This window comes from Triticum aestivum, chromosome 4A, assembly GCF_018294505.1.
Source record: "Triticum aestivum cultivar Chinese Spring chromosome 4A, IWGSC CS RefSeq v2.1, whole genome shotgun sequence".
NCBI classification, from domain to species: domain Eukaryota; kingdom Viridiplantae; phylum Streptophyta; class Magnoliopsida; order Poales; family Poaceae; genus Triticum; species Triticum aestivum.
This window is the reverse complement of record NC_057803.1, coordinates 750,607,858-750,624,179: the sequence shown is the minus strand read 5'-3', so window position 1 is coordinate 750,624,179 and position 16,322 is coordinate 750,607,858. Positions and strand designations below refer to the sequence as shown.

At 47.6% G+C, this 16,322-nt stretch overlaps 1 long non-coding RNA gene across 1 annotated transcript; it reads left to right on the top strand.

Moving 5' to 3' along the window:
• Nucleotides 1-4,158: 4,158 nt before the first annotated feature.
• Nucleotides 4,159-5,084, top strand: LOC123083638 (uncharacterized). Its single transcript, XR_006439341.1, has 3 exons — nucleotides 4,159-4,427; nucleotides 4,516-4,584; nucleotides 4,676-5,084. It is a non-coding gene; the product is annotated as an uncharacterized lncRNA (long non-coding RNA).
• The last annotated feature ends 11,238 nt before the right edge of the window (nucleotides 5,085-16,322 follow it).

Below are 16,322 nucleotides of genomic sequence, written 5' to 3'. Positions count from 1 at the left end.
CCGATATAAACTTGCCACTATAATGAAATACAATGTTTCAAGACTTGTTGCTGGATGCCTCACGTTTTGTTCATGGGTCGTAGAAAACATATTATTGCCTCATGGAGATGTGCACATGGCCAAGTAGGTAGCTCTATCACGTGGTCCAACATAGCAACAAGCCAACAACCATAACGTGATGACAGCCTTTGCTTAATTTTGCCCCACTGTCCTACTAAGTGTGCTAGCTGGTGCATATACCGAACCAGCACTTCAATTTCGGCTCCTTGGTATGAAATTTCACTCTCCTACTTCAGAAATATATACTAGAGTATCTCTCCAAAAAACAAGACGTTTTTTCACCATTTAATATTCGAAATAAAAGTAGTTCACTATTACTGCATATAACATGTTGTCTAAATTTGGCAAACTCTAAGTCCGCTTCCACCAGTTCGACAAGCCAGTTGCAGCACTCAAATTTAAGTCGCCATTTACTTGGTTCGGATATCAATGTTGTTTAGCATGGAACCGAATTGGGTTCTATTCCAAATCACCCATGCATGACACTAAAATTGTCTGTAATGCAAACTATGTTGTTTGGATGCTCATTGATTGGTTTTAGAATCCTGGGTACGCAGGCAAATTCAATTCCTTTTTGGGTGCACAAATGCTTGGGAAGGAAATTTTGATCCCAAGAGTCGCGCCACCTTGAATGGCTTGCCACTCGTGCAGCCATGACAAAGTCGTCCCATGTGGCAGCGGAGGAGCTAGCAGTGGAGATCGCAGCCCTAGAAGAGGAAGCCTTAGCGCAGACCTCGCATGCTACCCGGCCGCACGCAGACCCCAAGTGAGCTTCTTGTGATGAATTAGAAGGAGGCACAAGATCCCACAGGGCCAAAGGATAATACATCTTGAGATGGCATACAGTTAGCATCACATTAATGCTATGGAGATCAAGCCATCAGTGGGGAAGAAGAGATGGGGATCCGATTGTGGTGGTTGGTAGGGAAACTACAGACGGAGTGGTCGGGAGCCGAGGGACCCAACAATGGTCATCAAACGAATTTGATGTTAAGGAACCGTTTGGGGGGATGACGGGCAACATGCGGAAGTCGTTGCCCGAACCCACTTGGTTGATCCCTTCTATGGACTCCCAAGTCTCGAACACAACTCCATGTGTCGTTCCATTGGAACCTCCGCACTTGTATGATCGCCAAGGGCTCGGCCTCATTTCCCCTTGCAGCTATTATTCTCTTGCCCGAACTGGACCCATGCATCCCTAGTACACATAACCTCCTTCCACCTTCGCATCGAGTTTCTCTCTTTGTCAAAGATGAAGAGATGGCTCATGGCAGTCGTCTGACAGATTTGTTAAGTGAAAATTGCGATGGCCACTGAAGGGAGCTCCAGTGGAGGAGTCCAGCATTGGGGGAGCTCTGGTGGTGGCCGTTAGCAGTATGGAAGCTTTGGTAGCATTGACCGGCATGGGGTGGACCCTTTCAAATGAGAGGATGGCATCAAAGGGAGCTCTGGTGGTGACAGTGTGCTTGTGCGATCAACGGATGAGGTGAGTGTGGTGAGAATTTATATTGAACGAATGGGTACCAATTTCTAGCGAATACAGAGGGTCTGGGCATGGTATTATGGTGGGGATCCTCTAGTTGTGCTCAACACCATGTGGATATCGGGATGATTTCCAAATTCATTTCTATGGTCATCAAAACGATGGTGTTCTGCACTATAAATTTCAATTTGGAATTGTAGGACCGAATATTTAGATCTAAATGGGGGGAGTGGGTGGGGGTATTGCTCATGTTCACACATTACATTTTTATCTTGGGGACATTGCACAATGAATCATGCTGATGAATTGTAAATATGAGGTTGGATAGCATGATATATCGAGAACCTATTAGTTGCATATAATTAAATATACCATCGGAGATAATATCCAATTGTGCATATGCCAGTACAAGATGGTTAGGGGGCTCTATGAATTCGCCAACACAACAAAATAGTTTTCCTTTAAAAATATGGAGAGTCAACATGAGTAGAGTGCAGACGACACACATTAGTGAATTGATCTCCCTCGATAGAATAAAAAAAATAGATCTAATCGATGTGTAAAGACAACAAAGAAGAATTAACATGACAATGATAGGTGCTATATTCGTGATTGTGCATTTGTTGATACTGAAGTAAAACAATTATGTCATAGCAATCGTAAAGGTTCAAACAAAACATCATGTCAATTACGAAATAAGAAGTATAGGTTTGTTCCATGAAATATAAGTTGACACAAACAACATGGGCATGATAAAGGAAGACAATCTATGAAGGGGAGAGGGATGAAGTACGAGTGTCTGTGGAAGGATCTAGATGCATCACATTGCATTAATTGAAAAATATAAATACGATACCACCAATGACAATTCCCGTCGAGAATGAAAAGTTCAAGTACGAGCCATAGATATGTATATTTAATTACTGGATAAAATTTCTCCAAAATAAAAGATTGATCATGTTGAGGTGCTTTTTCTATATCTTCTCTAATTTCCTGTCGACATGAACCATGCATCCCATATGAGGATGAAGGACAATGAGATACGTGAATAGAAGATAAAAGTCACAGGGTGTATTTGAGTATTATGTTTTTTAGTTTAACACAAGGCCCTAGTCTAAGTCAAGGCTCATGTGATTAAAAAAGTTGGAGTGTAATGAGGTGGTTGCGGAAGGGAAAATTAAAGTTTTATATTCCAGGTCATGTAAAGTGGAATCCATTCTTATTGACAAATTCCAACAAAAACTAGTTGGAAATGCAGTTCAATAAGATGAATGCGATGATGACAAAATTGTGCGGTTTTGCATGATAAGCTATTTAATAACAATAGCTTCGATTTGATTTATCACATCAGAAAATACTTACCTACAGAAAACTACACCTCATCTTAAAAATCTACTAACCATCAATCATGCATCCTCAAGGCATGATTATTTTTACAAAAACTTCATTCCGTATATTTGAATGATATGTATATGCTAATATAAAGATGAACTAAATCAGATAACTGTTTGCTCCATTGACAATAATCATTCCGTGTATCTGAAGTCCCGACATTACATCATTCAGCAGAACCTAATAGGTCTAGGTACAGACAAATTTAACAAATATGCGTAAGAGGACGGGACATAAGCAAAGTTGACTACAAAATTGAGGATTTATCACGGACCATGACGAGATGGAGCGCGACGGCTAGGCAGCGGGTTATAATAGCCGTTGCAATTGCAGATCAACACCGGCGGCCGCCATCTACGAGGAGGTGATGGGCGATGGGTGACTGAGCGGCGTGGCTGAAGCCGGGGTGTAGACGAGGTGGATGGAGAGCCGAGTGGCACAGCGGCCAAGGTGCATCCATGAGCAGAGGTCGATAGCCACTCATCCAAGGCGCACCGCATGGGGGCATGCAAATGCGATGGAGATCAATGAAGGAGCGAGGAGAGTCATCGGCACAGGAGGATTAGGGTCGGCATGCGCGGATGTGTGAGGCCCGAGGTGGCGATGGAGAACATGGCCGAGGCTATGGAGGAGAGTGAGGCGGGTCTCCGTCATGTTACCTGACACATTATGCTGCATTATAGCATATGTACAAGGACCTTAAGCTTTGTTTAAATAATAGATCATTTATTGTTTAAGTTCAGCTATTCCTTGGTTGGTAATAACAGTTTTTGCTTAATGATTTTGCTCGCATTATATTTCCAATAATGTTACTATATTTTCCACATGTAGTTCATTTTTTGTTAATCAGGAATTAGTACAAGGTAAAATAATTAGCATCTCATTAATTAATTAGTCTCAAGTCGAATAACTAACAAGCAAATCTTTACTGAGTATTGGTCTAGTGTTGAGAAGAAGGGTGGTTATTCCCACCAACCGTGTTTGATTAATCCCATTACATATATACACATGGGCTTTAAAGTTGCAAAACAAGTGCATGTGCCATAAAATTCTTGGCGTAGTGGACACACACGCATGTGTGTATCATGTGATGTGAATTCCACATGGTGGCAAACACCAATATAATACACATCATTGTAGGGTTGCCTTGTGGCTATGAGATGCATGTAGGTGCAGTATGCAATATCTCCTATAAATAGAGGGCATGCAAGTCTTAGATCATCAGCAAGTTTTGTGAGATAAACATACACGGAGAATATGGCAACCAATAGTCGTAAGAGTGTGATTATGGTAGTAGTCATACTAGTTCTAGTGATACAGCAGGCCCAGGTAGAAGCTAAGAGCTGTTGTTGTTCCACCTCGGGAAGAAACTGCTATAACGCATGCCGTGTCATGGGTGCCTCTCGCAAAACATGTGCAAGCTTGTGTGGTTGCAAAATTCTTGACAAGTGTGTGCGTCCTTGTGATCGCTTCAATCTTTACCCGGAAGCAGGTAAACTGTAAACATATTCTTTCCATTCTTTCATCTTCCTCTCAAGCACAAAGAATTGTATTTAAACACACGAGGTTTGTTTTCCCAGACGAAGCAAAAGTCATTGAGTATTGCAAGTTGGGATGCATGTCCTCCGTCTGCAACACCACAAACACTTGTAAGATTAAATCCTTACATGCATCTGACTATCTTATTGCTGCTCGTTGTCTATAAATGATTGTTTCTAATGCAAGCTATCTTCCATGCAGTCATCGTAGGTGAACAAGAGAAAGATGTCATAGAGAATTGCACAACTGGATGCGATCGTGTCTGTACCAAGGATGTTGAATTTGCCGCAGCTATTGCATAAGAAAGTCTATACGCCGGGATTTCATGCCGAGATAGTCGAAATGTTCTTGTTGTCTTGAATAATTGGACATCATGTCCCGTCCAGTACCGTGTAATCTTATTTTTGTTTCTTTGCATCTATCGAAAAGGTGTGATAGCTCCCGGGGTTCCATTCCTTTCCATATATTTCCAGTAAGGGTTTCGATGGTGTGCCATTTCCTTGCGAAAATGTGCTCGTCATTTTGTAATAATTGGATACAGTATCCAATAAAATGTGTCAACTTATTGTGTTTTATGGCTTTTCAATAAATGAATATTCAGTTATGCTACCTTCAGGTTTTCTGCATGAAATTTAAAGTAAATTGATGGCTCTTCGCCTCCTCTATGCATCTCGTCGGACCACTCTCCTCTGCTCTAACTCTTCCTGCACCTGCTCTACCCTGGTTCATTGCAGCGGATGTGCAACAGGGAAGCCTGGGAACCACCGTGGCAATCTAAACATTCAACTGGTTGCTCCTTCTCTGCCAAGAAGCGCATGAGAGCCTCCACAGTTGTTCCTGATGTTGGCTGCACCACTCCAACAAAAGGCCGCACCAGCCAGCTGCTCCAGGCACGTGGCTCTATGGCCACGATCCATGGGCTCCAAACGTGCATGACTACCTTGCTGCCGCCAAGCCTATCATCTGGCACGACCACCATTTCTGTCTAGAATGTCTCATGATGTCGCTCGACTTTTCATAATTCTCGGGTGGACTTTGCTATGACACAACAACCAGATTGTCTTTCATGCTCTAGATGAGAGGCATTGGTGTGACTTTTTTCCATTTAGATATTTGTGTTACGGAGTAAAGAGAAATACTTCAGTTTACAAATCGGGGGATTTTATCAATATGTATTCCTTACCCGCAACAAAGGTGGGGCATATGATCTATCTAGCGGCCCTTTAATCTTGGATCTTCGACCTCTGTTGTCAAGAAAAAGAGAAAGGTGTGGACAACATTTATTTGCTCGGACCATGGACCAAACCTCGAGCTCAACGTGCGGGGAAGCGGGAGAGGTATTGTGTGGCGAAGCATGAACACTCAGGGGCACAAAGTGCTAAGTCGGATCGACCCGTTCGCCCCGTGGGCACACCGAGCTTTCATGTGTCCGAGCAAAGCTCGTGAGGCCTGCCCACCATGAGTTACAACCAATAGGTAATTATTTGTTAGCTTTATTGATCACATTTCATTCACCTAGCACAATGTGCATCAACTTGTATGAGCAATCCAACGGATTTCAGTGAAAAAAAACTGAACTAGCGTGTCTGCCATTATTTTGCTTCCATACCCTTCATCAGATTGGCTTCTCAGTCCATGGTGGCACTTTACCAATGGCTAAGAGGATCTCCAGCCGTTCGGCACCCCAGGAAGCCGAAAAAGCGCCGTCTGGGGCCGAGCCAGCGTTTACTTTCGGCATGGGGGCGATTGCGTTCCCAGTCATCGCCCCCAAAATTGGCGCAAACTCGGCGATCTGATACGAATTTGGCACAAACTCGGCGGTTTTTCATTCGAATTTGTACAAAAAATAGAAAAACAAAGAAACTACGCCTAGCCCTACTACGCCGGCCGCAGCCCGCTTTCTACATGATGAGGAGCCTCCAGAACTGGGTGTAGTCACCGCCGCCGCCGTCATCGTCGTCGCCCTGCGTCCCGCCGGAGCCGCCGTCGTCCCTACTGCACCCCTGACCAGGGTCGCCAACGCGCGGGGGGTCTGACGGCCCAGGCGCATCCTCCTCGTTGCTGTCGAGGACGAGACTCCGCCCTCCTTGCGTCCGCAGCGCCGGGCCTAGATCCCCGCATAGGCCCGGCGCTGGCGCGCCACCTGCTCGTGGACGTAGTCCGCCTTCGCCCACCTGAGGGTGGTCTCGTTGGCGGCGGCCATCTCCGCGTGCTCCTTCCTGACGGGGAGCAACCCTGGCCCGGTCTTAGGCCGGACTAGGTGGAGGGAACACGGGGAGGGGCGGCCACCCTCATTGATGACGAGGGCGCCGCTGCGGGTGCGGCGCCCAAGCAGCGTCTCCTGTGGCTCCGACTTGACGGGGCGGAGCGTCGGCGACCCGGAGGAGAGCGAACCGGAGCCCGACGATGAGGAGGTCACCGCCTCCATTCGCCACGGCATCCAGGAAACTGCCACGACGGCGAGAGAAGGACGGGCGCGCCGGGTACTCGAGGCGCGGCGTGTTGCCGGTCTCGATGTGGTCGAGGACGGCCTCGAGGGTGCGGCCAGGCACGCCCCACCTTTCGTGTCGCCCGTCGGCGTTGAGTCGGCCGCGGGGGATGATGCCGCTGGTGGAGGCCATCCGGTCTTCGCGGTTGCGGCCGAAGTACATGGTCCACAGCGTGTGGCTGCGGCAACGTACTTCGGCTCGTTCCGCTGCTCCTCCGATAGCGACAAACGGAGACGCCGCCGGCTCTCAACTTGCACGAGCCCGGCACCCGCATGTCTAGGGGCACCGGATAGTCGGCCTTGTAGAGGAGGCACGCCTCATCCTCATGGAGATGGCGGCTGCCGAAGCCGTTCCCCACCGCGGCGTCGCCGGGGTACCGCTCAACCATAGCTCGTCGGCGAGGGAATAGGGGGGCGAGTTGCTTCTGTGGTGAGACGAGGCGAGATAGAAGGGGAGTTGTGGCGATTGTAGCGTTCACCGGCGGGGAGGTCGGCTTTTATAGGCGAAGCGGGGCGGTGAGAATCTGCATGCCGGGTGACATGTGGCGGGAGAGGGCGGGACGCGCGTCGCGGCGCCTTCACTGCGCCGCCGATCAGGCATCAATGGAGGCTGACCAGCGCGGCAGCGCGATAGCCTTGGCATTGATTCCCGCAGGAACCGAGGCGATTAGGATGACGAAGCGGCGTGTCGCTAACTTGGCTGGCCCATTCCCGTTCGGGCCAAAATCGGTTTCCCCGGCGCCCCCAGGCGCACCCCAGCGCGCCGGGTTCGTCCTGGGTCCACCGGCGCAAGCTTAGGCCCAAACCGGCGAAAAACGGGCTCCTGTGGGTACGACTGGGCCATTTTTTGCGCGCCGGTGCTAAAAAATGGCCTGGAGGGCCTGTTGGTGTGCGGTTGGAGATGCTCTGACCCCTAATACATAAAACTAACTGCCAAGAATAGGCCATCACAGAGGAATTTGTCAGCTCGACAGAATAATCAATGCTGATCTGCTCTCAGCTCAAAAATTGGAGCGATGTTCTCCATAATATGCATAATTGGCTGCACGAAGATTTACGCATAAATCAGTAGGTCATATATCAATTATTAACTGTAGGCTGCACTAAAGTTAGGGAAACGCAATATAAACATGCTTTAGAGGAAAATTTACGTGCAATGAATAGTGTTCTCAGAGGAGCAGGACTGGGGAGGCCAGTATATGGTCCTTGTTCTGATATACACTTGCCACTATAATGAAATACAATGTTTCAAGACTTGCTGCTGGATGCCTCACGTTTTGTTCATGGTTCGTACAAACCATATTACTGCCTCATGGAGATGTGCACATGGCCAAGTAGGTAGCTATGTCACGTGGTCCAACATAGCAACAAGCCAACAACCATAACGTGATGACAGCCTTGGCCTAATTTTGGCCCACTGTCCTACTAAGTGTGCTAGCTGGTGCATATACCGAACCAGCACTTCAATTTAGGCTCCTTGTTATGAAATTTCACTCTCCTACTTCAAAACGATACTAGAGTATCTCTCCAAATAACAAGACGTTTTTTCACCATTTAATATTCAAAATAAAAGTAGTTCACTATTATATTGCATACTATATGTTGTCTAAATTTGGCAAACTCTAAGTCCGCTTCCACCAGTTCGACAAGCCAGTTGCAGCACTGAAGGGAGCTCCAGTGGAGGAGTCCAGCATTGGGGCGGCTCTGGTGGCGGCCGTTAGCAGTATGGAAGCTTTGGTAGCAGTGACCGGCATAGGGTGGACCCTTCGAAATGAGAGTATGGCATCAAAGGGAGCTCTGGTGGTGACAGTGTGCTTGTGCGATCTACTGATCAGGTGAGTGTGGTGAGAATTTATGCTGAATGAATGGGTACCAATATCTAGCGAATACAGAGGGTCTGGGCATGGTATTCTGGTGGGGATCCTATAGGTGTGCTCAACACCATGTGGCTATCGGGATGATTCCCGAATTAATTTCTATGGTCATCAAAACGATGGTGTTCTGCACAATCCATTTCAATTTGGAATTGTAGGGCCAAATATTTAGATCTAAACTGGGGGAGGGGTGGGGGTATTGCTCATGTTCAGACATTACTTTTTTTTCTTGAGGACATTGCACAATGAATCATGCATGTCGATGAATTTTAAATATGAGGTTGGATAGCATAAAATATCAAGAACCTATGAGTTGCATATATTTAAATATACCAGCGGAGACAATATCCAATTGTGCATATACCAGTACAAGATGGTTAGGGGGCTCTATGAATTCGCCAACACAACAAAATAGTTTTCCTTTAAAAAAATGGAGAGTCAACATAAGTAGAGTGCAGACGACACACATTAGTGAATTGATTTCCCTCGATAGAATAAGAAAAAATTTATAGCTAATCGATGTAAAAAGACAACAAAGAAGAATTAACATAACAATGTTATGTGCTATATTCGTGATTGTGCATTTCTTTATACTGAAGTAAAACAATTATGCCATAGCAATCGTAAAGGTTCAAACAAAACATCATGTCAATTACGAAATAAGAAGTATAGGTTTGTTCGATGAAATATAAGTTGACACAAACAACATGGGCATGATAAAGGAAGACAATCTATGAAGGGGAGAGGGATGAAGTACGAGTGTCTGTGGAAGGATCTAGATGCATCACATTGCATTAATTGAAAAATATAAATACGATACCACCAATGAAAATTCCCGTCGAGAATGAAAAGTTCAAGTACGAGCCATAGATATGTATATTTAATTACTGGATAAAATTTCTCCAAAATAAAAGATTGATCATGTTGAGGTGCTTTTTCTGTATCTTCTGTAATTTCCTGTCGACATGAACCATGCATCCCATATGAGGATGAAGGACAATGAGATATGTGAATAGAAGATAAAAGTCACAGGGTGTATTTGAGTATTATGTTTTTTTAGTTTAACACAAGGCCCTAGTCTAAGTCAAGGCTCATGTGATTAAAAAAGTTGAAGTGTAATGAGGTGGCTGCGGAAGGGAAAATTAAAGTTTTATATTCCAGGTCATGTAAAGTGGAATCCATTCTTATTGACAAATTCCAACAAAAACTAGTTGGAAATGCAGTTCAATAAGATGAATGCGATGATGACAAAATTGTGCGGTTTTGCATGATAAGCTATTTAATAACAATAGCTTCGATTCTGTTTATCACATCACAAAATACTTACCTACAGAACACTACACCTGATCATATAAATCTACTAACCATCAATCATACATCCTCAAGGCATGATTATTTTTATAAAAACAACATTCCGTATATTTGAATGATATGTCAATGCAAATATAAAGATGAACTAAATCAGATAAATGTTTGCTCCATTGTCAATAATCATTCCGTATATCTGAAGTCCCGACATTACATCATTCGGCAGAAGCTAATAGGTTTAGGTACAAACAAATTTAACAAATATGCATAAGAGGACGGGACATAAGGAAAGGTGAGTACAAAATTAAGGATTTGTCGCAGAGCATGATGAGATGCAGCGTGACGGCTAGGCAGCGGGTCACTACAGCCGTTGCAATTGCGGATCAACACCGGCGGCCGCCATCTACGAGGAGGTGATGGGGCGGTGGGCGAGTGGGCGGCGTGGCTGAAGCCGGGGTGTAGACGAGGTGGATGGAGAGCCGAGAGGCACACTGGCCAAGGTGCGTCCAAGAGCAGAGGTCGATAGCCACTCATCCAAGGCGCACAACACAGGGGCACACTGATGCGATGGAGATCGATGAAGGGGCGAGGAGAGTCATCGGCACAGGAGGATTAGGGTCGGCATGCACGGATATGGGAGGCCCTGCTTGGCAGTGGAGAACATAGCCGAGGCCATGGAGGAGAGTGGTGCGGGTCTCCGTCATGTTACCAGACACATTACACTGCATTATAGCATATGTACAAGGACCTGAAGCCCGGCGCCGCAGCCCGCTTTCTACATGATGAGGAGCCTGCAGAACTGGCTGTAGTCACCGCCGCCACCGTCATCGTCGTCGCCCTGCGTCCCGCCGGAGCCGCCGTCATCCCTACTGCACCCCTGACCAGGGTCGCCAACGCGCGGGGGGTCTGACGGCCCAGGCGCATCCTCCTCGTTGCTGTCGAGGACGACGACGCCGCCCTCCTTGCGTCCGCGGCGCCGGGCCTTGATCCCCGCGTAGGCCCGGCGCTGGCGCGCCACCTGCTCGTGGACGTAGTCCGCCTTCGCCCACCTGAGGGTGGTCTCATCGTCGGCGGCCATCTCCGCGTGCTCCTTCCTGACGGGGAGCAACCCTGGCCCGGTCTTAGGCCGGACTAGGTGGAGGGAACACGGGGAGGGGCGGCCACCCTCATTGATGACGAGGGCGCCGCTGCGGGTGCGGCGCCCAAGCGGCGTCTCCTGTGGCTCCGACTTGACGGGGCGGAGCGTCGGCGACCCGGAGGAAAGCGAACCGGAGCCCGACGATGAGGAGGTCACCGCCTCCATTTGCCACGGCATCCAGGAAACTGCCACGACGGCGAGAGAAGGACGGGCGCGCCGGGTACTCGAGGCGCGGCGTGTTGCCGGTCTCGATGTGGTCGAGGACGGCCTCGAGGGTGCGGCCAGGCACGCCCCACCTTTCGCGTCGCCCGTCGGCGTTGAGTCGGCCGCGGGGGATGATGCCGTTGGTGGAGGCCATCCGGTCTTCGCGGTTGCGGCCGAAGTACATGGTCCACAGCGTGTGGCTGCGGCAACGTTCTTCGGCTCGTTCCGCTGCTCCTCCGATAGCGACAAACGGAGACGCCGCCGGCTCTCAACTTGCACGAGCCCGGCACCCGCATGTCTAGGGGCACCGGATAGTCGGCCTTGTAGAGGAGGCACGCCTCATCCTCATGGAGATGGCGGCGGCCGAAGCCGTTCCCCACCGCGGCGTCGCCGGGGTACCGCTCAGCCATAGCTCGTCGGCGAGGGAAGAGGGGGGCGAGTTGCTTCTGTGGTGAGACGAGGTGAGAGAGAAGGGGAGTTGTGGCGATTGTAGCGTTCACCGGCAGGGAGGTCGGCTTTTATAGGCGAAGCGGGGCGGTGAGAACCTGCATGCCGGGTGACGCGTGGCGGGAGCGGCGGGACGCGCGTCGCGGCGCCTTCACTGCGCCGCCGATGAGGCATCAATGGAGGCTGACCAGCGCGGCAGCGCGATAGCCTTGGCATTGATTCCCGCAGGAACCGAGGCGATTAGGATGACGAAGCGGCGTGTCGCTAACTTGGCTGGCCCATTCCCGTTCGGGCCAAAATCGGTTTCCCCGGCGCCCCCAGGCGCACCCCAGCGCGCCGGGTTCGTCCTGGGTCCGCCGGCGCCAGTTTCGGCCCAAACCGGCGAAAAACGGGCTCCTGTGGGTACGACTGGGCCATTTTTTGCGCGCCGGTGCTAAAAAATGGCCTGGAGGGCCTGTTGGTGTGCGGTTGGAGATGCTCTGGCCCCTAATACATAAAACTAACTGCCAAGAATTGGCCATCACTGAGGAATTTGTCAGCTCGTCAGAATAATCAATGCTGATCTGCTCTCAGCTCAAAAATTGGAGCGATGTTCTCCATAATATGCATAATTGGCTGCACGAAGACTTACGCATAAATCAGTAGGTCATATATCAATTATTAACTGTAGGCTGCACTAGAGTTATGGAAACGCAATATAAACATGCTTCGGAGGAAAATGTATGTACAACGAATAGTGTTCTCAGAGGAGCAGGACAGGGGAGGCCAGTATATGGTCCTTGTTCCGATATAAACTTGCCACTATAATGAAATACAATGTTTCAAGACTTGTTGCTGGATGCCTCACGTTTTGTTCATGGGTCGTAGAAAACATATTATTGCCTCATGGAGATGTGCACATGGCCAAGTAGGTAGCTCTATCACGTGGTCCAACATAGCAACAAGCCAACAACCATAACGTGATGACAGCCTTTGCTTAATTTTGCCCCACTGTCCTACTAATTGTGCTAGCTGGTGCATATACCGAACCAGCACTTCAATTTCGGCTCCTTGGTATGAAATTTCACTCTCCTACTTCAGAAATATACTAGAGTATCTCTCCAAAAAACAAGACGTTTTTTCACCATTTAATATTCGAAATAAAAGTAGTTCACTATTACTGCATATAACATGTTGTCTAAATTTGGCAAACTCTAAGTCCGCTTCCACCAGTTCGACAAGCCAGTTGCAGCACTCAAATTTAAGTCGCCATTTACTTGGTTCGGATATCGATGTTGTTTAGCATGGAACCGAATTGGGTTCTATTCCAAATCACCCATGCATGACACTAAAATTGTCTGTAATGCAAACTATGTTGTTTGGATGCTCATTGATTGGTTTTAGAATCCTGGGTACGCAGGCAAATTCAATTCCTTTTTGGGTGCACAAATGCTTGGGAAGGAAATTTTGATCCCAAGAGTCGCGCCACCTTGAATGGCTTGCCACTCGTGCAGCCATGACAAAGTCGTCCCATGTGGCAGCGGAGGAGCTAGCAGTGGAGATCGCAGCCCTAGAAGAGGAAGCCTTAGCGCAGACCTCGCATGCTACCCGGCCGCACGCAGACCCCAAGTGAGCTTCTTGGGATGAATTAGAAGGAGGCACAAGATCCCGCAGGGCCAAAGGATAATACATCTTGAGATGGCATACAGTTAGCATCACATTAATGCTATGGAGATCAAGCCATCAGTGGGGAAGAAGAGATGGGGATCCGATTGTGGTGGTTGGTAGGGAAACTACAGACGGAGTGGTCGGGAGCCGAGGGACCCGACAATGGTCAACAAACGAATTTGATGTTAAGGAACCGGTGGGGGTGATGACGGGCAACATGCGGAAGTCGTTGCCCGAACCCACTTGGTTGATCCCTTCTATGGACTCCAAAGGCTCGAACACAACGCCACGTGTCGTTCCATTGGAACCTCCGCGCTTGTATGATCGCCAAGGGCTCGGCCTCATTGCCCCTTGCAGCTATTATTCTCTTGCCCGGACTGGACCCATGCATCCCTAGTACACATAACCTCCTTCCACCTCCGCATCGAGTTTCTCTCTTTGTCAAAGATGAAGAGATGGCTCATGGCAGTCGTCTGATAGATTTGTTAAGTGAAAATTGCGATGGCCACTGAAGGGAGCTCCAGTGGAGGAGTCCAGCATTGGGGGAGCTCTGGTGGTGGCCATTAGCAGTATGGAAGCTTTGGTAGCATTGACCGGCATGTGGTGGACCCTTTCAAATGAGAGGATGGCATCAAAGGGAGCTCTGGTGGGGACAGTGTGCTTGTGCGATCGACTGATGAGGTGAGTGTGGTGAGAATTTATATTGAACGAATGGGTACCAATTTCTAGCGAATACAGAGGGTCTGGGCATGGTATTATGGTGGGGATCCTCTAGTTGTGCTCAACACCATGTGGATATCGGGGATGATTTCCAAATTCATTTCTATGGTCATCAAAACGATGGTGTTCTGCACTATAAATTTCAATTTGGAATTGTAGGACCGAATATTTAGATCTAAATGGGGGGAGTGGGTGGGGGTATTGCTCATGTTCACACATTACATTTTTATCTTGGGGCCATTGCACAATGAATCATGCTGATGAATTGTATATATTATAGGTTGGATAGCATGATATATCGAGAGCCTATTAGTTGCATATAATTAAATATACCATCGGAGATAATATCCAATAATGCATATGCCAGTACAAGATGGTTAGGGGGCTCTATGAATTCGCCAACACAACAAAATAGTTTTCCTTTAAAAATATGGAGAGTCAACATGAGTAGAGTGCAGACGACACAGATTAGTGAATTGATCTCCCTCGATAGAATAAAAAAAATAGATCTAATCGATGTGTAAAGACAACAAAGAAGAATTAACATGACAATGATAGGTGCTATATTCGTGATTGTGCATTTGTTGATACTGAAGTAAAACAATTATGTCATAGCAATCGTAAAGGTTCAAACAAAACATCATGTCAATTACGAAATAAGAAGTATAGGTTTGTTCGATGAAATATAAGTTGACACAAACAACATGGGCATGATAAAGGAAGACAATCTATGAAGGGTTGAGGGATGAAGTACGAGTGTCTGTGGAAGGATCTAGATGCATCACATTGCATTAATTGAAAAATATAAATACGATACCACCAATGACAATTCCCGTCGAGAATGAAAAGTTCAAGTACGAGCCATAGATATGTATATTTAATTACTGGATAAAATTTCTCCAAAATAAAAGATTGATCATGTTGAGGTGCTTTTTCTGATACCCCTTATAAAGCAACACACCTTCTACAACATTTTGGCTAAACGTTGTAAAATTCATAATAGATACGCATATTATAGGTTGCAGATATGCGTTGCAGAATTCTAGCTCTTGATCCTACCGTGGGACATATATGAAAAAAAAGAAGAAAAAGAAAACAAAAAAGGAGAGAGGGATGCGCCAGAAACAGAGCCCCTGATGCCCCTCGTCTCTCCCAAATCGCCGCCACCAATCGCCTCGCCACCTTCTTCCCACCTCGCCGCCGGCCCTCCACTCCGCTCCTCCCACAACGCGGCTATGGAGGCTACCGGATCTGCCTCATCCCCCACCCACCCATCCCTCTCACATCCCACCTCTCTCTTTGGATGCAGCTCCTCATTGCGCCACCTGCGGCGGGCTGATTCAGGCGACGTCCGGCGAATCCCGCCATCACGAAGCACAACCCGAGGTCCCCTCACACCACGGCGCCCTTCCATATGGCTAGGTCCGGCGCTCGCGGCTACGAAAGCCCAGCCGCGACCTTCCCTCGATGGCTAGGGTTTCGGGAGTCGGCTCCGCCGCCGGTGGCCATGACGTCCTTCTCGTCCGATGAGTGAATCCCCTCCCCTGGCTTTGTCCTCTCTCTCTTCCCCTTTCTCTAACCTCTGTTCTTCTCCTCTTCTCTTGTAGACGTCTAGGTTTGCACCCCCGATTCTATTGGAGCAAATCGCTGTCAAAAAAGTTTGGCCCTTGTGCGATGAACACTTATGTGCGATGAACACTTGACAAGCCTGCAGACTGAGTTCCGATCTCCGTTTATTTACATTCATGCACTGATTGCTATTCTATTAAATTAGTAATTATTAGATATCAATGGAGCATCAAATTTTTTAAAAATTCTTATTAGTCATCAATCCTTGATACATAAGTCGGTAATCCTTTCAAATTTTATTTATGTAGATAAGAACTACTTCATATATGCGGACCCCATCTTAAATAGTCTATTGCAAGAGTTATAATATTTAAGGAGGGATGCAGTCTTAATAGGTCTCTGTACGACAGTTTTGATGAGTTACTAATCGAAGTTTTTGTTGAAATTTCAGTC